Source organism: Pseudorasbora parva, chromosome 19, assembly GCF_024679245.1.
Source record: "Pseudorasbora parva isolate DD20220531a chromosome 19, ASM2467924v1, whole genome shotgun sequence".
Classification (NCBI taxonomy): domain Eukaryota; kingdom Metazoa; phylum Chordata; class Actinopteri; order Cypriniformes; family Gobionidae; genus Pseudorasbora; species Pseudorasbora parva.
The window spans coordinates 24,660,789-24,682,227 of NC_090190.1; the positions used below are offsets into that span (position 1 = coordinate 24,660,789).

A 21,439-nucleotide genomic window follows, 5' to 3' on the forward strand; every position below is an offset into this window, starting at 1 on the left:
AGCTATAGCGACAACAGTGTCTTCTAAGCGATGCAGGTGCATTTCCTGAACGAGGGACAATTGGAGGCAGGTTTTGCTAAAAAGTAAAAGCTGAAGAATGGATCAGTTCCAGCTATTCGTGATCCAGTTCATAGTCTCCGGAGCGAATCTGGTCGCAGCAGTAATGAAAGAGAGAGCATGCTCTTTATTACAGTTCATCAAAGTTGCTTTACGAATAAAGTTTAAAGTTTATCATCCCCAAAAAGGCAAAAGGTCTGTATATATTCATTTACTGTTAGTTGTAAGGAGTGTTCTTGTGTAAATCACTTTGTACGTGGCTGTACACAGAAAGGGAGAGAGAGTGTTTAGAACACACTTTAATGTGCACTTCTTGTACAGTGTTTTATTAATTAATGATATTTTTAGAGTGAAAACAGACAATTCATCTTTTGTGTGATGTACGATTAACTTCATTAAATCAGCACCAGGTAACTTTTCAACCTTCATAATATATTTTCAAGACTCTTGTGATGATACATCGACTTACAATAGGTTGAATGACACGTCTGCCATAGCTTGATGGGGTCTGTATCGTTTTTAATCGTACTTTTAAACTTCGGGTTTCGGGTAGTAACCCGAGAACAAAAAGAACTACAAAATTCGACTGCTTTACGGCAAAACTGTTAGTGCTCCCGCTTTTCTGAAGTTATTTGGCCCGCCCCGCACCACTGTATATATTTTTACAACCTGCACCCGTGACCATTAAATAGACATACGGGGTCCGCGGGTTATGAGACGACCCGCGCATCACTAGTTCAGGGCTATCAGGGTTGTCATGTCAACAAATGCACGCGCGATGGCATCCCCTGTTGTAGGATGACAGAGCTAACGACAGTAGTTGAGGACATTATTTTTTCCCAACTGTAGGGGGACCCCCAGAGCAAAAGTTACCCAGTGCTGCTTTAAACTCATCAGTAAAGTTTTGGCCATCATTCGGACAGGGTCCGCTACAACATGTACTAATAGTGGATAAAAACAAGATGACAACACAATAATTAAACTAAACTATACCTGTTCTAACTCCATGCAGAATATATTTTCTGGCTCTGTAGGCATTATTGTCAGATTCCAGTTTGAACTGAACAGCATTAGTTTCTGACATGTTCTGTTGTTGTTACACAAACTATTGAAACACCCTTTTCTTGAAAGAACAGGCAGGGAGCACAAACTTATTTGCATTAAAAGAGACCAACACAAACCGTTTTTGTTTACCCTCCAAAGAATTGTCTGTTGGGTATTGAGCTAAAACTTCATATACACACACTCTTTGGACATCAAAGACTTATCTTGTAAAAATGGGCATACGTCCCCTTTAATTGTATTTATTATTATTATTATATTTTCCAGATCAAAGTAATCTTGTTACACTAAAATAAAAGTGTTTTAATATTTTGTTGATCCAAATATGCATCACATCCTACATGCGTCACAGGTCACTGCATACCGCTGCACACCGCAATAATTTCGATTTTTAAATCCCCTGTATGCTATGGATAAATCTAAAAAATGAAAGTTTAGTAAGAAAATAGATTGTTTAATTGTTCATGGACCGATTAACTTGCCTTCACTGCTTACAATGCTTGCTTATCTATATGCTTGATATGTGCTTGATATGTGACTAGGCATCGGAATAAAAAGCAAACACTAAATAGAGGATCCAGAACACTCCCCGTTTGGCTTCCAAGTGGATGTCATCACTGAACTGACATCTGATCATCTATCTCTGAAGACAAGAGAAGAACAGTGTCTGAGATTGGACTCAAAGTAGACCTTTGGTATTCCGTTCTTTATTGTCCTAACGTTAGCCTTCCTAAATCTTCAATTGTTTCCTGAAAAATTATTTAGTATAATGCCCATGGGCCAGTCATTTCTTTTAACTTGACTTTCCTTGAGCAGGACTACATCTCCATGTTGAAGGTTACATTCCTCTCTTTGCTTTTTTCTATGATTTTGAAGAGTGTATAAATACTCCCTCCTCTATCGATGCCAGAAGGTGTTAGCCAAACTCTAAACCTGTCTCCACTGGCAGATGTAGAGGTCCTTTCATTAAAGTTACCATTTGAAAGTGGAAGCGTGCCAGTTTTTTTTTTTTTTTTTTTTTTTTGAGAATGTTGCTGGGGTTAGGATGAGTGGATTGTTTGGGTCTGTTGATACTGGTATTAATGGACATGCATTTTGCAATAGCTGAAACCTCTGCCGTGAATGTGAAAGGGACTTCATGGGTGAGTTTTGCTTGACTGATTTTCAGCAACATAGAATCAAGAATCACCTTCAGATTCTTTGCTAAATCATCTTGAGGGAATGCTCTCATTACTTTAACTTTGTTTGAGGCTATCTTATGTAGGTGTAGATTTGAAGCTGCAAGCATGATTTGGGCATTTCTGAGGAGTGTGATGGCTTCTTGTTCCATAGGCAGTGATATCAGGGCCCCATCGACATGAAGGTTCCTCTGAATTAACTGTCTTAGCTCTGAACCATGTTCCTTCTTTCCTTCTAGGACAGCTTTATTGAGCCCATACATGGCTACAGCTGGTGAGGGACTGTTGCCGAAGACAAGCACTCGCATTCTGAATACTACAACATCCATTTCTAGGTCATTATTACAGTATCAAAGGAAACACAAGAAATTACGGTGGTCTTCTCTGACTACAAAGCAATGGAACATTTGCTGGATGTCAGCAGTTATGGGAACCTGTTCTTTCCTAAAGCGCAGCAACAATCCAAGTAGGCTGTTGTTCATGTTGGGCCCTGTAAAGACTCCATGAAATTGAGCACTAGAATAAAAGAAGACCGTAATTTGACCTGATTTTGGTGGGTGATACACTCTAAAGATTGGAAGGTACCAGCACTCTTCATTTTCAGAAAGAGGTGGTGGAAGTTTTGCATGCTTATTTTAAAAAATCTTAGCCATGAAGTCCATAAAATGGTCCTTCGTGTGTGGGTGTTTTTTTCGGAATACGTGTAAGTGAATGGAGATGGTTACTTGCTTGTCTGTTTTTAGAAAGTCATTGATGTGGACTGCGAAAGGGAAGTGGAGCAACCCAGCAGTTCAAATCATCATGATAAGACTTCTTTTTGCATCATCTTCAGACAGACAAGATCTTCCATTGATGGAGCTAGTTTCTCTTTAACTTTTGTGGACTGAAGGGCATCATTTGTATTGCTCTGTGTGCATGGTTGCAAGTTTTTTTAAATTTTTTTTAAAGATGGGGCCAGTGAAGTCAGATGCTCATCATAATGAAAAAACTTCTCTTTGATTTGGATATTGTCTTTGCAGGGTCTCATTTGGCTGGGGTGTCCATTCATGAAAATGTTTGTTTTGAAAGCATTAACTTCAAAGGGTTTGTGGGCTCCATCCAAACAAACATCTCCTTCTATTACCCATCCCAAAGCTAACTTCTGTGCAAAAGTAGCATGTTGAGGACCATTGTGCTGTTTAAGTACTTTGTGCACTTCAATGATGTCTCTTCCAAGAAAGAGAAGAATCTCAGCCTCAGTATTAAGTGACGATATCTTATGAGCTATTGATTTGGGGAGAGTATGGTTCCAAGCAGCATCAGGAGTAGGGATCTCAGCTCTGTTGTCAGGTAGTTCATTACACTCAATAAGAGTGGGAACTGTGAAACTCGCACTGTTATTGACTGATTCTACAATGAAACCATTTGTTCTACATCCTAAGATTTCTGATCTACTTGCACGTCTTCAGTGTCTAAGGAGATTAAGCAACATCAAATTTGCTAAGCGACATCAAATTTGTCAAATAAAGTAAATTTTGCTAAAGACTTGTTACTCTGGTTGTCTAGAATAGCGTAGGATTTCAACTTTATTTGAGGATGATCTTTATAATATACATTAACTAGGCAGATCTTGGAGCAGGATCTTTATCCGAAACCATTCCCACAGACCGGTGTGCAGCTGGATGTGGTGAAAGTTCTTATGGGTTCTTTGTCATCCTCCCCGCCATAGTGTATCACAGAGCTAGTTTAGTTTTTAGACCAGGGAGCTGGACCAGGATGAAGGGCAGCTATGTCACATTCTGAACACTGAATGGTTGTGGTACAGTTCTTGGCCTTGTGGGATGTTGAAGAGCAGCAGCGGAAATATGTCAACACATGCATCTGTGGAGGGGGGGGGGGGGGTCTGGTGAATTGGAAACTGTTTGCTGAAGTCTTCTACCACCAGCTTATAAATTCCTGAATCTATATTAGTCTTGTGCACAGCAAACAGGTAGCCTTTTTGCTCTGGATGAAAACTCCTGTCCTGTTGGTAGCATTTTGTTTGGTACATTCAATTTAAAACTGGGGTCATATGAGCCTCATTCCTGATAAAGGTGGAGAAAATTGAGAAGGGAGGGAAGCTGAGAGTATTTACTGGTTTATACCTAGACTCTTGTTGCATCCACTTCTCCTGGAGGTCAAAAGGCAACTTCTCAAGAATAGGGGCAATGCCTCGTGCAGTGCCCAGGTATGACAATCCAGGTAAGTATCCTTCCATTTTGGCAGACTCAACCTCTGACAATAAATCTGCTAGTTCCCCGAAACCCAGCCTCGACCCATCTTCAGTGCTCTAACTGAGGGAAGGAGATCCTCCGAATATGTTTAGTGGAATTATGACAAAAAAGTTCTATTTTAGTCTCATCTGACCACATGACTTTCTCCCATGACTCCTCTGGATCATCCAAATGGTCATTGGCAAACTTAAGACGGGCCTGCACATGTGCTGGTTTAAGCTTCCATACCATGCATGATTTCAAACCATGATGTCTTAGTGTATTACCAACAGTAACCTTGGAAACAGTGGTCCCAGCTCTTTTTGGGTCATTGACCAGCTCCTCCCGTGTAGTTCTGGGCTGATTTCTCACCTTTCTTTCTGAGGGAGATTGACAGTCATGTTTAGCTTCTTCCATTTTCTAATGATTGCTCCGACAGTGGATCTTTTTTTCACCAAGCTGCTTGGCAATTTCCCCGTAGCCCTTTCCAGCCTTGTGGAGGTGTACAATTTTGTCTTTAGTGTCTTTGGACAGCTCTTTGGTCTTGGCCATGTTAGTAGTTGGATTCTTACTGATTGTATGGGGTGGACAGGTGCCTTTATGCAGCTAACGACCTCAAACAGGTGCATCTAATTTAGGATAATAAATGGAGTGGAGGTGGACATTTTAAAGGCAGACTAACAGGTCTTTGAGGATCAGTGCCCAGTTGCAAAAAACACCTAAAGTTTTTCCCTTAAGTATGAGACTTAAGGGATGATTTCCCCTTAACTAAGGTAATAACTTAAGAGTGTTGCATATAATCCCTTAAACGGTTCTCTTAGGTAAGGGGAACTGTTAACTATTTCACGACAGCAATCCAGATTTGCGTTATAAAATTTTATTGTTGCCATGGGCACGTTATTTGTTACTACATATAGCAGTATGTTTTCACAGAAAACAACATAATGTGAATAAGGAAAACAAAAGAGAAAACCAAATAGGAAAATAGATAGTTTATAGAAATTCTCCCATCATTTACTCACCCTCATGTTGTTCAAAACCCATAAGACTAAAACCCATAAGACCCAAAACCCTTAATAACCACTTAAGGGTTATTTTCTGCAACACCCTTAAGTTTAAGGTAAACCTATGGGTGATCTTAAGGGAAAATTTCACTTAAGGTGTTTTATGCAACCGGGCACAGAATTCTAGCTGATAGACAGGTGTTCAAATACTTATTTGCAGCTGTATCATACAATTAAATAGTAAAACAATCATATATTGTGATTTATGGATCTTTTTTATTTTAGATTATGTCTCTCACAGTGGACATGCACCAACGATGACAATTTCAAACCCCTCCATGATTTCCAAGTGGGAGAACTTGCAAAATAGCAGGGTGTTCAAATACTTATTTTCCTCACTCTAATTAATTTGTATTCTATTTCTTATATTTACTATAAAGCTATGTAGTGCGGAATTATAGACATTTAAAGGGTTACTTCAGCGATTAGCATATGGCTTTGTATCAGTAGAAACTAGGGGTGTAACGGTACACAAATCTGATGGTTTGGTACGTACCTCGGTTTTGAACTCCCGATTCGGTACGATTTCGGTACAGCTGTTTTACAAAATTGCTTTTTATTTATTTTTATTCAACAGTAGTATATATACTGAAAAAAAACTATGTATGTCCTTAAATTAGTTAAATTATAACTACACGTTCTTTAAAGATAATGCTGTAAACTATATAGGGAGTCTTAGGCTACACATAGCCAAAATTTTAACCACAATTCAGTTATTTATTTTTAGATATAATAATCAACACTCATAAGCTTCACATAATGCAGTTTTTGCATTATAATTTTTTCCCCCTCCAATTTGTTGTTAAAATATAATCATAATAGCTAAATTGCTGTCAAATCATGACAGATTTATTTAAACATACATTAAATAATCCAGACACCACTAACAGGTTAAGTAGAATATAATAAATATATAGGCTAATTATAGCTGCATATTTTTAGTGAAAAAGTTTGATTCTCTTGCGAACTAAGCTGTGGAAACTGAATGACTTGCCTGAGGTAAATGTGATGCTACGGGACATTGTTCTCAAGCTGTTTTGTCTTTCCGTGGTTGAAACACTGATTGAACGATTACACGACATATGATACATTTGAGTAAGCTGTAATGCATCCTCAACATACCTTAAAGAGATCTTAATTCATGTTTATTCTTTAGGAAGAGATGATCGCGTTCACTCACTTACTCGCGCCGCGGTTTGAACGCCTATTACATTGATCTCTCATGTCACATTAAAGAATGTCAAAGCGGCATTTATCGTTTGAATTTCATGATAACATGCACTGAATACCTAATATGTTCGTGTGGGAACTCGGATTGAAGTATGTTCTTCAAACAAGCTGACTGTTAATTTTTAAAGATTGCATTCGTACCATTCGATACACATGTGCACCGAACCGTAAGCCCTGTACCGAAACGGTTCGGTACGAATACGTGTACCGTTACACCCCTAGTAGAAACCCTGGAGTATATTCAAATGATGTGCTCCTCCGATGATCGAAGCATCCCTTTAAGAACTATATACAATTCATTTATATTAGTGTTATGTTGTTGGAGATAACCAAACAGCTCCATCTTTTACATTTCCTTTCAGTAGTTTCACTCTGTTTCAACATATTCATCGTGGTGTGGAATAATGCAGCATTCTCCCACAAGCCTATGTGTTGAAGGAGTTTTTCTATCTGTCTAACTTTGGCAAAGAGTGACGCCAGTGTAAGGGCAGAATAGTGAAAAGACAATGCTTTCTACAGAGGATCATAAGATGAATGGCTACTTCAAGTTTCTTCTGTGTTGAACTAACTTTAAGGCCGTGTCCACCAAAGCGTTTTTTTCACGCAGCTGGCTGGCGTTTTCAATTGTTTTCAATGGGAGCGCAGCATTTTTAGAACGCCTTTTTTACTGGTTGCCGAGAGTTGAAGAATGTTCAACTTTGCAGTGCAAGTAAAATGCAGTGCTCATCACCACAGATATGTATACGTAGATACCTCATTAGCGACTGTTTCTATGGGCCGCTATATGTTAGCCATCCGCCATTTTAGAACGGTCAAAGCCGGTCGCGAACGCGCTTTGTGACCATTCAAATTTCACACTGCACGTGCAAGCTATGGTTGACAGGGCAAAAGTGCATATGGAGCGGAAGCCACGATTGCCCGACGCCTGTCCGTTGTGGATTCTGGCAGCGCTTGTCTCGCTGATCACTCGCACCTGCAACGTGTATTACAAATACAGAGTATAATATCATCAGTTTCTTTTAATTGCTGGTGTTCTCCTCAGAGATGTGCTTTGATGTATGACGGGCATCATATCTCTGCTGAAGATGCCCCATTCCCAAACACACATGCATATAATATGCTGTATAAGTTGTTCACTTGATAAATGTAACATTGAAGTTAACATACGCTTAGTTTAACATTTAAGACAGGCCTTGGAAGTTTGGGCAAAATCCTCTGGTAGTGATGTGTTTTCGTGTATTTTATTAGGCTATTTATTTCACAGCGCTGGATGTTATGTGGTGATTGTGAAACACACGGGACACTGCACAACATGATTTTATGGTGAAATCGGTTATCTTTCATGTTAATAAGGTCAAGTTGATAAAGAACTATGCACCGTGGCTTTAATTCAGCGCAAGCATCGCAGCAAAAATAGACAACAGACTCGCTGAAAGAAGGGCATGCTCATAGAACAGCAGAAATATGCTGTTTTCTCTTCTTTAAATACTCTTACATTTAGTTTGATTTAAACACTTTCAAAGGGTCAATGTTTGTTTTCACATACATTTTCCAGTTCTTAAATACTGGGAATTGAAATTCAAGAACCATGAAGCCTGTTACTAACAAATGTTACGTGTTTTTGTGTAGAAACAAACATTATAATTTCTAAACTAACACAAACATCTCACCTAAGAAAGGTTTCTTCGGGAAGTTCTTTACATCGAGTCAGGCTTTACAGAATTTCACAGAGGCTGCGCAGGCGCAGTGTTCTTTTTTCCAAGTGATGATTGACAGCATGTGAAGTGTGGTGTGACCGTTCTAAAATGGCGGCTCGTCAACGTGCCAGGAGCGTTCGAATGAGGTATCTACGTATACATATCTATGTTCATCACTGTCACTTTTCACCCAGCCGTCCAATCACAGTGGAGTGGGGGGGAGGGACAAATACAACAGACCAACCGCCACATTCTGCGTCATCAACAGCTGACAACAAGCAATAATAACGAAACAAAATGATTTAAAACAAGAGCCAGAGCAAATACTTTACATTGTAGCTGCAATTTTATATAGAATCAATACAGTAAACAAACTACCTGTGAAATTAGTAACACTTCCGCAAATTTTCCGTATCATAACAAGCAAAGAGTCTCAACTGAAGAAAAAAAAAAAAACGCTGCCTGCCAAAATACTCTCAAGCGCTCACGGCGAGGCGTTTTCAGCAGAGCGCCTAGCGCTTTCAGCTGGCTAAAAACATTTTGGTGGACACACAGCCTAACTGATGCAATTAACTGAATTTAACCGATTTGGAATGTTATTATGGCAACCATTTTTTTTAAAAAAGCTACATGACTAGGCATTGGAATCAATAGCAAACGCTAAATAGATGATCCAGAACAATACGTATTATTATTATTACTGTTAAAAAAAATTACAAAATAAGAAATATTACCATTACAATAACTATTACTATATTATTATTATTATTATATTTTACAGAAAACTTATTTTACAAAACAAAAAAACCTGTTACTATGCAGACAGCCTAAAGATCATTAGAGGTGTAAGGATTTATTGTAAAAATATATATATTATTATAAAACATTGTGTTTTTTATCTGTGATATCAATTTCTATGTCTTTAATATGAAATATGAGCCTCTTGTGCATCCACTGTGGGGAAAAAAAACTCCTGTAGGCCTACATTAAAGGAAAACATATGGATTGTCCTATAAATTGATGTAGAGAGAAAGTATTATTTTTCTTATTTGTTACCCACAAGTTTCATTCATACTATTATAATGCAGTGCTGATGCTGATTGACAAAAGACTTCTGTATCACTGTAGAGAACACTATAAAATAATGCATTATCTGCCTCATTCTGTGATAATCACAAACACTCGAGTTAAGCGTGTTAAAATGTGTTACTAAACGTTGCATTTTGTTGAACAGGTTTATGAACGCTTCACTAGTTTGTGAAGATGTTTGACGTGTGTTTTAAAATGCACAATATCAACGCTCAAACTCACAGTCTTTCAGAGCATTTACTCCTAATCACAGAACCGTTCTTACACTGCATATATTTATTTTATTAAAATTGCTGCATACATTTAGCCTGACGTGGTCATACTAAATTCTAGTCAGAACATGAGTCTGAAACTGCTCCATTGGGCTGTGATTATGAGGCGTGTTTCAACAGAACTAGGAAAGACCTCAATTGGACAGACCAACAACCAATCAGAGCAATGAAGGGACGCATAACGTTACTTGTCAAATGTCAACAGAGCTCAACTGCACTGTGATGCCAAATCCGCGTTTTTCCCGCGGGTTCTTTTCTATGTCTGCGGGTTGAAGCGACTATTATGTGATATATAGACCCTGGAGTGCAAATTTTAGCAGCAACCTTGCCAAAATAACACACATTTTACCCCCCAAACGACATTTTTTCACCGGAGAACCCCCCTAGTAGTTGCCGCGTTTTGTTATAAAAACGTGGCATCCCTGTCTGCACGTGCGCTGAAATCAGGCTGGAATACACGATCTTTGCCAGTGTTGTAAAATAATATAATGATACACAGAGCACTTACCCAACATGATCATCATTTCTGAGAGAAATTGTGAAGGTGATGCAGATACGAACAAGCTCTCCGTTTAGGATTCAAACAAATATAATCCAAGCTCCTTTGATGACGTGGATGATTACATTACTGTTGATCATCTGTCCTTCGTCGTCTAAAGCCCGCCCTTGATGATTTCATTGGTCCGAACAGTTTCTGTTCGGGGATAATCACTCCTCTATGGAGCAAGGCCAGACCGAATTGCCCGACCTAAAAATGTTGTGGGCGGGGCTAAGTTCGGCTGGCATCCAGGCTAGCAAACATTTATTCCATTAAAATCGCAGCCTTTGTGCTTATATAATCGCCCATAAGCCGAATCACGGTTGTAGTTCAATTTCGATTAATTGTGCATCCCTTTCAAGGACAGAACCATAAAGATGGTCAATAAGTCAACAACAGTCAACAAATTAGGGACATAAATTTGGCTCTAAGCGTACTTAGTTGCCTGTGATGTATCATAAGTTGTAAATGATATTGAGAAAATAGTGCTGTTATGCAGATGTATGAATGCTGCTGTGCCACGAAGAAATCATTGAACTGATACCACTAAAAAGCCAAAAAGGGGGACATATATCTGTGAGGCTGTGGTGGATTGCTTGCAAGCCAAAGAAATAAACACTACCCCCATGGTGTCAGTGGCTACTGATGGGGCACAGAGTATGACAGGAGGACAGAAGGGGTTTGTGACTTTACATCAGAAGTCACTAGAAACAAAACCTACTGACATTTCACTGCATTCTGCAACAAGACGCACTGTGCGCTCAAACATTTCCTCATGTCATTCAACATAATTATGACAACGAATAACCACTAATCTAATTATAATTACAAGGAGCCAAAAGTAAATATTCGGATCTCCTGCTGCATAAAGTCCAATGGCTGTCCGGGGTAGAGTTGCTGAAACACATAAAACACACTTCCCTGGACTCACCTATATAAATAAAGATGACATAGCTTGACTTGACAGATTGTGGTTCCTGCTATATATTGACCAATGTGTTGTGACAAGCCCAAAGATCAACAGTTAGCTGGACAAAGAGGTATGATTATATATTATGTTTTTGTTTTTTTTTGGCAGGGTTTGAAGAAAGATGTGGCTGATTATTGCGAGACAGGTAAACAGGTAACCTGAACCAGGTAATTCCTTGTGCCTATTCCTGCAACTGGTGAATCTTTCGGGCACATAATTGTTGATTGTGTCGGGCCATTACCAAAAACAAAAGCTGGAAACCAGTTCTTGTTGTCCATTGTGTGCATAGCCATGCTTTTTCCAGAGGCCATACTTCACTGTAAAAAATAATGCCTTTGGTTTTAGCTAAACACCTTTTTAAATACCTCTCTACATTTGGGCTCCCTAGATTCATTCAAACTGATCAAGGCACAGGTTTTTGTTTTCTAAATTCTTCACTAAGATGTTGACATCAACAAAACAGAATGTTTGATTTGTGGGTCAAATCCAGGAATGTCTGCATGATGTTTATTCATTTACCCATGAGACACTTACAAAAGCACAGAGCAATATGGAGAAACAGCATGATTTGAAAGCTGTTTCTCATTGTTGAGGTACTCGTTCTTCTGCCTGTTCTTTAGCTGCTTGTTTGCTGGACCATACAAAGTTATGAAAAGCAGATTGGTACATTTACACTGAATTAAGAACTCTTATTCAGTACCTATCAAACAGCACACATATTGTATTAACATGATGAAAAAATTTCATGTGACCAGAAGTTGATTATCAGTTGTACTCCATGGAGAAAGCCCTTGTCTTTTAGTACCTAAATCTGACAGAAATTACTGGTTCTGTACAAATTATCAAAGGGTTAACAGTGTTACCTTCCCTGACTCATAACATTTACCCAGGATGAAAGATTATATAGGCAATCTTGGATCAGAAATTTCAGCCTTTGTCAATTTGTATAATTTCCTCCAGTACTCTATTATGAATTTAAGAATGCAAAATATACTGGTGAATATTATACAAGCTGGTGGACCTTATTGCAAATTTAATCTTGATGATTTAGTTCATTGATTTAGTGTATTTTTCTGATTGGGTAGAACATTCATCTTTGTTGAAACTCATCTTTAAACCCTAGGGGTCAGCCTTCATGCTGGCGTGACCACCTTGCCTTTTTTCCTTATCAATGCCAAAGAGACTCAAATAACTCCATCGATTTGTGTCATATAGACAAATGTAATACATCATTTAAAACTGTTAAGTATGTAATTTTATTTGTGTATACTCACAATAAAAACAAAATGTTTTTCGTAAAAGAAATGCCGACCCGCCTCTCTGCATTGAAGTCCATTCTGAAATGAGCTGTAACTCAGCAAATACTTGCCACACAACACAAACAAGTGGCATACTTCTAAAGAAACACTGAATTGTCAGGTTTTAAATAATGTAAATAAAATCGAAAAAAAAAATATTCTATTGATCTGTGTCTCATTATCCGCTAATGCCGCCATGCTCACAGAGAGCCCGTTCTATTCAAAGGCAAATTCTGAAACAATACATGCAAGTATCCCCACCCGTATAAACTTGTAAAAAAAAAAAAAAGGCATGAAGTTTAGTGAGATTTGTTTACTTTACATGACTTTCAGACACAGTGATGAATAATCCTAGAATAATTTACCTCAGAAGAAGAGCTGGTTTCAGTTTCAAAGAGCAACGGATCCAGCCAAAGATTATGAGGTAAGTTTATTTAGTGTATTTGTATTATAAACTGCAAAAAAAGACTATTTAAATATAAATCCTGCATATTCTGCATGCCATTGTATGAATGAATACTGTTGACACGTGGGTTCGTTAACTACACAATATCCCATATTGCGCTGTTGACGCCAATTAAAGTAAAAGCACACTTTTGAAGGGCAAAATAAATATGATTTCACACAAAAAGTGCTCAAAATGCACACAAGAAGCATGTGTAGTGTGTTTTAACAATAACTGGAGTATGTCAGAAAAGAAAACGAAGAATACAAAATATCTGTAGAAGATTTACCCATTTAAACTTTTTGTTAATTATTCAATTTGGGTAAAAGTATGGTTATGATTATAAAAGGCAAAGTAAACTAGCCAGAAAATATAATAAACTTTCTTTTAGTTTAGTATGTAATACTCAAACATATATAGGCTCTAGGGTGGGAGCCGTTGCTGTGACGCTGTACAAACGCTTCCAGTGTGAATACTCTGGCGCCTCTGCAGCTGCAGTGACGGTGTAGTTACGCTGACATGCAGCTCTTGCACTGCTCACAATTGCGTTGTGAAACAGCCGTTAGCAACGTAATCAACTGCAGATTAACATTTATAGGTTCTATGATATAACAAATACAATACATAAAATGTCACAGATGTATGAATGAATGAATGAATGAATGAGGCATTTATATAGCGCTTTCAAATGTACTACTGTACACCCAAAGCGCTTCACACTCATGTCAGGGGTCTCTCCTCAACCACCACCAGTGTATGTATGTATGATTTATTTGGCCTGTTTTGGATAGTTTATGAAGTGTTTACTAGCCTAGTGCCACATTATTAAAGTTTTTTTTTTTGGTGCAAATTTCCCAGATGGTATAAATACATTACCAGTAAAAAGACACTACTATTTGAATAAGCAACTGCACAAAGCACAAATGTCAGAGCATTTTTTTTTTTCAAAAGGGACCCCAACACTGGATCAGACCCCTGATTAAACATTTGGCAAACAAAAATTATTTCCAGTGTCTCCAAATTAAAAAGTAAATTTTCATGTGATAGTAATGGCTTAGATATGTATATTGTTAAAGAAACTATACATTGCATTATTAGATCATTAAAATATATAATTAATTTGTCTTTTACTATAGGTCTCTTCCCAGATAAAATGAAGGTGGCTAAAATTATTCCCATTTTTAAACCTGGTGACCGTTATAGTCTCACAAATTATAGGCCTATATCTTTGCTTTCTCAATTTTCAAAAAAAGGATTATTTTCTTGAAAAACATTCCTTAATAAATGATAATCAGTTTGGGTTTCGAAGTACCCGCTCAACAGCTATGGCTTTGATGAAAATCATTAGGGGGACATTACTACAGGATTGGAGAATAAAAATCACACAGTTGGAGTTTAAAAGAGACCTTAAAAAGGCCTTCGACACTCTTGATCATGGTATATTGAGATCTAAATTACAGACATGTGGAATTAGAGGTGTAGTATTAAATTGGATTAATAGCTACTTAGAAAATCGCCAACAATATGTAGAGTATGGCATTGAATCAAAGTTGGAAACAATACTGTGCAGAGTCCCTTAAGGCTCTGTGTTGGGGCCCAAATTATTTACGGTATATATTAATGACCTCTGTGAGGAATCAAAGATTTCACGTTTTTTTTTTTTTTTTTGCAGACGATACAATTTTTTTTGTATCAGGGAAGAATTTAAAAATATTAATGAAAACTATTGAAAAAGAAGTGCTCCTACTTCAGAAATGGTTTAATGAAACATACAAACCAAAATGTATGCTGTTTACAAATAAAAAAATGTCCTGATAATGTTTGTTTGACTTTAAATGGAATAACTATTAAAAGAGTGTCAGAATTTAAGTTTTTAGGAGTACTCCTAAAGTATTTTTTGAAAAATTTAAATGGAAGTCACACACAGCTTATGTAAGAAGTAAAATTTGTAAAAACATTGCTGTTTTGAGCAAAGTAAAGTTTATGTTAAATTATGAGGCAATGAGAATCCTATATTGTTCCTTTATTTTGCCACATTTTATGTATTGTTTAGAGGTTTGGGGAAACTCTTATTTCACTAATTTAATGCCTAAATTCTATTTTGTAAAGAAGGGTTATACGAATAATTAATGGAGTTGCTCCAAGAGAACATACTAAAGGACTGTTTCTGAGGTCAGGGCTACTTAAGCTGAAGGATTTGGTTTCTTTACAAACTATATTACATAAAGCAAAACACAGCCTGTTATCGCATGGATTGCAAACCCTTTTTACTTTAAATAGTGAGACAAGCAGAATAAATAATGATTTTAAACAACCTTTTGCTGGAAATACCCTCAAACAAATGTGTTTCAGTTTCTGGTGTGAAAAGATGGAATTATCTAGAAAATGAATTAAAATGTTGTTCAAATATTCTTCAGTTTAAATATAAGTATAAACAGAAGATATTTAATTTGTATAAAGATGAATGTAAAAATTGTTAAAATTATAACAACGATGGTTTCGCCGTTGTTTTTGTTTTGAAAGTTGTCATTATTGCATTATTGTTGTTTTTGTTTGTTTATTCTTGTTTAAAGCAGAATGAATAATGAAATTTGAAAGTAGATTACATCTGGGCTGGACTGGTGAGGCCATCCAATTTATGACTTTCTTAATATAAGAATGGGGTAGGAGTTTATAAGATTTTTTCTTCTTCATCCTACTCCTGTTCTTCTTGTCATGGAATGTATTTTTGTTGTGTTGGTGGATTGTTGTTGTGACATTTCATGGTGCATTACCATGAAAAGAGAATGCATAAATAAAAAAATAATTTAAAAAAACACTCACCAAAGGGAGATCTTTAACTCTCCCTTTGGTGAAATGTGCATTTAAGAAAGCCACCATCCCCTATTTGGGTAAGGAGGTGGGGCAGGGGCAGGTTCGCAATAGGTTGCAACCATTGTGCCAATCATGTCAAGTGGCATTTATTCTCAATTACCCCATTTACATGTTGTAACATACATCAGTGATGCTTTTCACAATTTCATATCCGTAAACAAATAGAAAATAATCAAAATAACCCCAGGTTTTTATTTAATACAGTGGCCAGACTGTATTAGTCTGTATTAGGCCAATAATAAATAATCAGATACCAAATAAACTCAACTAATACGCTGTGCTTAAATTGTAACAGCAAACTTTTTTTTAATTAATAAATATTATTAAATTAAATTTAAAAGGACACTTTTGCTAAATAAATAATCTAGGTCATGTATATGGTTCATACATAATTTAATATGGACCGCTATTGGAAATATCTATGAAATTATAATTTTTTTTTAAAATTCACATTAAAGGGGTAATGAACTGAGAAATCAACTTTCCCTTGATGAACTTTTGATAAGTTTCAGAGCTGAAAACTTCCTTGTTAGTCAAAGAAAAGCTTGTATAGCCACCAGGCTCAGCAAATGGTCCTGTGCTTCATACTTACGTCACTGTGCAACAAAACGTGTATTTCAGTAGCCCCGCCCACCGACTCATGGAGCTGTTTGGTCGATCACAAGCCAGCAGCAATAAACAGGTTGAAGAAGATCGCAAGCAAAATATTGTGGAAAGAACACAGTCTCTGCATAAGCTTCCTTCGGATCCTAATATTAGGAATATGTGGTTGAACTTTATTTTTAATGAAGTTCCAGCTCACGTGGGGAAGACATGTTCACTTCAGTGCACTGCGGGATCGATTTGTAAACAAATCCCCGGTCGATGCTGGATTTGGATCCGACAGAAATGGTGCAACACACATGTGAATAAAACGTGTTTTTATATGTAATAGTATTGCATTGTTATAGATTGTTTTGCTTATGTGTACGTGTCTAACAGAGCATACATTTCGAACGCTGGACTCGGACACGTATGGAGCAGGGCTCGGCCGATGAATCTCATTATATTCCATTCTTGTTCTTCTATTCTCTATCTCTCGAGTTGACATCTGAAAGGCAGTGCGCGCGCCGAACGTGTATGTGTGTGCACGCGGTTCACGCTTAAATCGTCCGATCTTGCGGGCAATGTGTAATATAAAAAGAATGAGAAATAAAACATTGTGTTTGTTTGATAAAGATGTTTACGAGCCCTGTGATTGTGAGAATCATTCTGGTTGCCGCTTCTCCCTCAATCTCTCCTCACTGACAAGGGGAGCTTAAGCTAATTAAATATGCAAATCTTATCCAATCCTAGCTGTGGGTGTTTACTTCCAAGTCTCCAGTGCATCACACCCATCAAAACCCAGTGTTTTAGAGAGAGCCCAGTGTAGATAATAGCCTATTACTTATTAGTTATTATGTTTTTGAATGTAAAAACCACACAAACATCATTAGTTGACCTCAGACAACAGTATAAAAAAAATAAAAAATAAAAAGCCAGCTCATGACACCTTTAATATTGGTACTTTCTTTAGCCTTAAAAAGGCTTTCATTAGATAGGACAGTTACAGATCTGCCAGAAAAGCACAGGGTAGAAAGATGGGAACGGAAATTGCCAAAAGGACTCGTTGAAATTAATGTTATTACCAAACATTATTTGTGCTTTCTTGTTAGAACTTTGGTATCTGCTACAAGACAAAATTATATTATGCAGAGCACCTGACCCTCACACTGAGTAGAAATGAACAGTTTGTAACACAGGTGTATCTGAACAGCTGAGGACTATAGGATGTGCTGAGCTATTAGTTAATTTGCTAGTGAGGATAAACTCATTTTATTAAATATAGACCCATTGACATGGAAACAGTGGAATGAACAAGAATAGCAGATGGTGTTTTCATTGGAAGGCGGTGTCTGAATAAAAAATAAACCGCCTGACTTTGTTAGCATCCTCTCTATACTGATCATATTACACGTTTTCTAATGTCATAGAGGACAAATGCTGCCTAAGAGTAAAAAAAAACGAATAAATTTAGACAATGCAGTCACAGAACTTCATATCCAAGTAAAAAATTGCAGTCTTTTTTTAAGACTGATAATACTGTATAATGTATATATCTCATGTCTTTTGATATTTAATATGCAATTGCAGCAGGAAAGAAAATGAAAGGCAGGAGATCGCTCTGCAGCTATCAAAGTGCAGCAATTTAGCAAACTGCTGCTTATTACCTCCTGTTTTTTGTTGCAAAATGGATTTTATCCTAGTTTTCCAAGCCATCTATTTACATTTATTTAATATTTAATTGTATTAAATGTTCTAATTGTTGTTACCATTTTTGGTAATGAAAAATGTCACGTCTGTTTTAAACCATGAAGGTGAGTCAGTGAATATCACAAGCAATGTCCAAACTTTGCACAAGAGCAATGCCGGTGAAGAAGTTTCAAACCCAAGTCGATTATTCACTAGGCTACAGAAAGTTAAAGTAAAACTGACAGCGCAAATTGCGCAAATTCTCTTAGACACAACGAGAGATAAATACTACTTCAACATGTGCTGGTAATAATCTTGTGACCCATACATTTTAGTGCACATATTTCACACTATGTGATGTGTGCAGATAAGTCACAGCTTGATATTTGAACCCTATATTGTGAGGACATACATTGTGAGCTTTGGCTTTACATCACATTCAATCTACTCATACAGTGTGAGTTGATAACCTTGCTGAAATTGCACAGAAATTGTACAGTGTATGTGTCTTAAGCTGCTTTGATGATATACAGAATCATCTAGGTTTGTTTCTGTTTTGGGCAGGTTATGTCATGTGTTTTAGTTCTGTTTTCTTGTTTTCAGTTTGTAGCCAAGTTTGTCATCTTTTTAGTGTTTGTACCTGTGGTTCATCTCAATTATTTCGTCTCTGTGTATTTTAGCCCTTAGTTTTATTCTGTTCTTCGTGAGTTCTTATCATGTGTACCTTGTTGTTCCGTTCCTGTTAGTCTTTTTTGGTTGTTGAGTATAAATGTATATAAACTGCAACTGCTTGCAATTAGATCCTGCATTTATCTTTACAGAATGCTTATTCACACCAAGTGCAAATAGCATGCCTATTCACACTAACTCCGCCTAACATTGCCTGACTGTGTCAAACAAGACAAACATTTTTTTGCGTAACTCAATGTTTTTGTTGCCGCAATCAGTAAGGTGAACGGCTAACATGTTGTTTTGACGTGAACAACACAGGTTCGAATCCATCTTTTGCAGAGCTTTCTCTTCTCTTTTCTCATCACAAATCAAATTGGAAAGGAATTTACTTTCAATAAAACATAAGAAAATGTTCTAAATGTGGAAATAAAGTGCCTAACAAAATGTTTAATAATAATAAAAGCATTTGTTAAGTAGAGTTGGGATGGCTTTTATTGTCCCTTTAAGGCAGCCTCCATTTAATAATTTAAATAAATGTAATAATTTACACAGTTACACACTTATTATTGCATCAGGTTAAATTACAAGAATACTGAGGTGAAAATAGTATCTGTCAAAAAGTATAAATTACATGAAATTACTATTTATATTGCAAAAAAAAAAAAAAAAAAAACGCTACTTTAATATGGTGTAAATAGAATATATATATATATATCAAAATTTTCACCTAGTACATAACATCTACAGCTATTTGCACTTATTGTAAATATAATCTATTGCTAAGAAAATATGATATTTTCACAGTGTAAATAGAATCTAGTTGATATTAACATTTGGTGTAAATAGCATCGATTACTATTTGCACTTAGTGTAAATAACAAGTATCATTAAAATAATATTCTATTTTCACTGAGTGTAAATATAATCTAGTTGCTTGCTTTTTACACTTGGTGTAAATAGCATATATCACTATTTGCACTTAGTGCATTGCACTTAGCCACTGCCATTTCTTTATTGCAACCGACTGTGACAGATGATACAATTTTTTTTATCTTCGTCTCCCGACACAAATGTCAATCTTTAATTTATGGACACGGGATAAACGGTTGTCTTTCAAACTCCCTCTGCAAGCAAATGAAAAGCGCTACAACCAACCAGAGCAATGGGAAGCAGAGCTAGTTGATAGATTAAACTTTCGCCGTATCCGGTCTGCAAAACTCAGAACACATCTTCCCTTCTTAAGAATGACTTCAGTGCCGTTCTGTTATTTTTTAATCAGAGAAAAGCTTAACTCCAAGTCTTCCAGAGTCGCGGTCAAAGCTGATTCGAAAAACCGCCGTTTTCCAGCTTCTGTGTTTACTAGTAGCATGCAAGCGCAACTCTGCCGTCATTATGTTAAGCCCCACCCACCTACTCTACACGATGTGATTGACCTGACCAGAGTTTGGTTTTTACAGCTCAGAAATGTAATGAGAGCGACTAGACGACACGCGCGGCAGATTAGATTTGCTGCCGCTAGGGTGCGTCTACATTTCTAGGCTACATTTCTAACACAGAACATAAAACTTCATAAAAACACATACCTGGGACAGACAAATGCATTAAAAGCCCAATTCCCACATCCATGATGCAAATTTCCTGCTCCACCACATCCAAAAAGTGCTCTATTGAATTGAGATTTGGTTACTGTTGAAGCCATTTGAGAATATTGAACTCACTGTCATGTTCAAGAAATCAGTTTGAGATAATTTGAGCATTGTGATATGGCAAGTTATCCTGCTTGAAGTAGCCTTCAGAAGATCAGTACACTATGGCCATAATGAGATGAACACGGTAAGCAAATTAGAATCAGAATCTAAATGCCGCAGCAGAAAATCGAGACTCGTCAGGCAACGTTTTTCCAATCTTCAATTGTCTAATTTTGTTTTGGAAGTCACAGATTCCTGTTTTTGGATGATACTCTGTAAACCCTAGAGATGGTTGTGTGTGAAAATCCCAGTAGATCACCAGCCCTTCTGGTATGAACAACCATACTATGTTCAAAGTCACTTAAATCAAATTTCTTTTGACTGTTAACCCTAACTTCAGCAGATTGTCTTGGCATGCCTATAAGCACCGATTTGCTACCATGTGATAGGCTGATATTTGCGTTAACAAGCAGTTGAACAGGTGTACCTAATAACATGACTGGTGATTATTTATGTGTGTCTGTGTTAGTAAGATGTTTGGATAAATTTGTTATTAAAAAAAAAACAGTACAACCTAAGTGTGATTTAAAAAATATATATATAAAACTGCATTTTACTATTAAATACATTTGATAGTAGACACAAACAACTGTTCTTACCAGAAAGACGTGGGAGCGCTTAGTCCTGCCAGGGCTGAGGTGTATGAATCCCTCCCAGCATGAAAATCTAAAATGAAATGTTGAGAGCAATTAGAATGCATAGTTATAGGAGCTGTATATAAGAATGACAGGTAGTGGCTGAAA

The 21,439-nt window shown here is 37.0% G+C and overlaps 1 protein-coding gene across 8 annotated transcripts in view; it reads right to left on the reverse strand.

Annotated features, from left to right (window-relative positions):
* The window catches only part of thrb (thyroid hormone receptor beta), a 262,738-nt gene that overhangs the window by 81,173 nt on the left and 160,126 nt on the right, over nucleotides 1-21,439 (reverse strand). For all 8 annotated transcript variants that reach the window (XM_067424910.1, XM_067424909.1, XM_067424911.1 and 5 more), the window contains one exon: nucleotides 21,296-21,362. The gene's annotated coding sequence lies outside the window, so the exon portion shown is untranslated. The remainder of the gene's footprint in view (nucleotides 1-21,295; nucleotides 21,363-21,439) is intronic.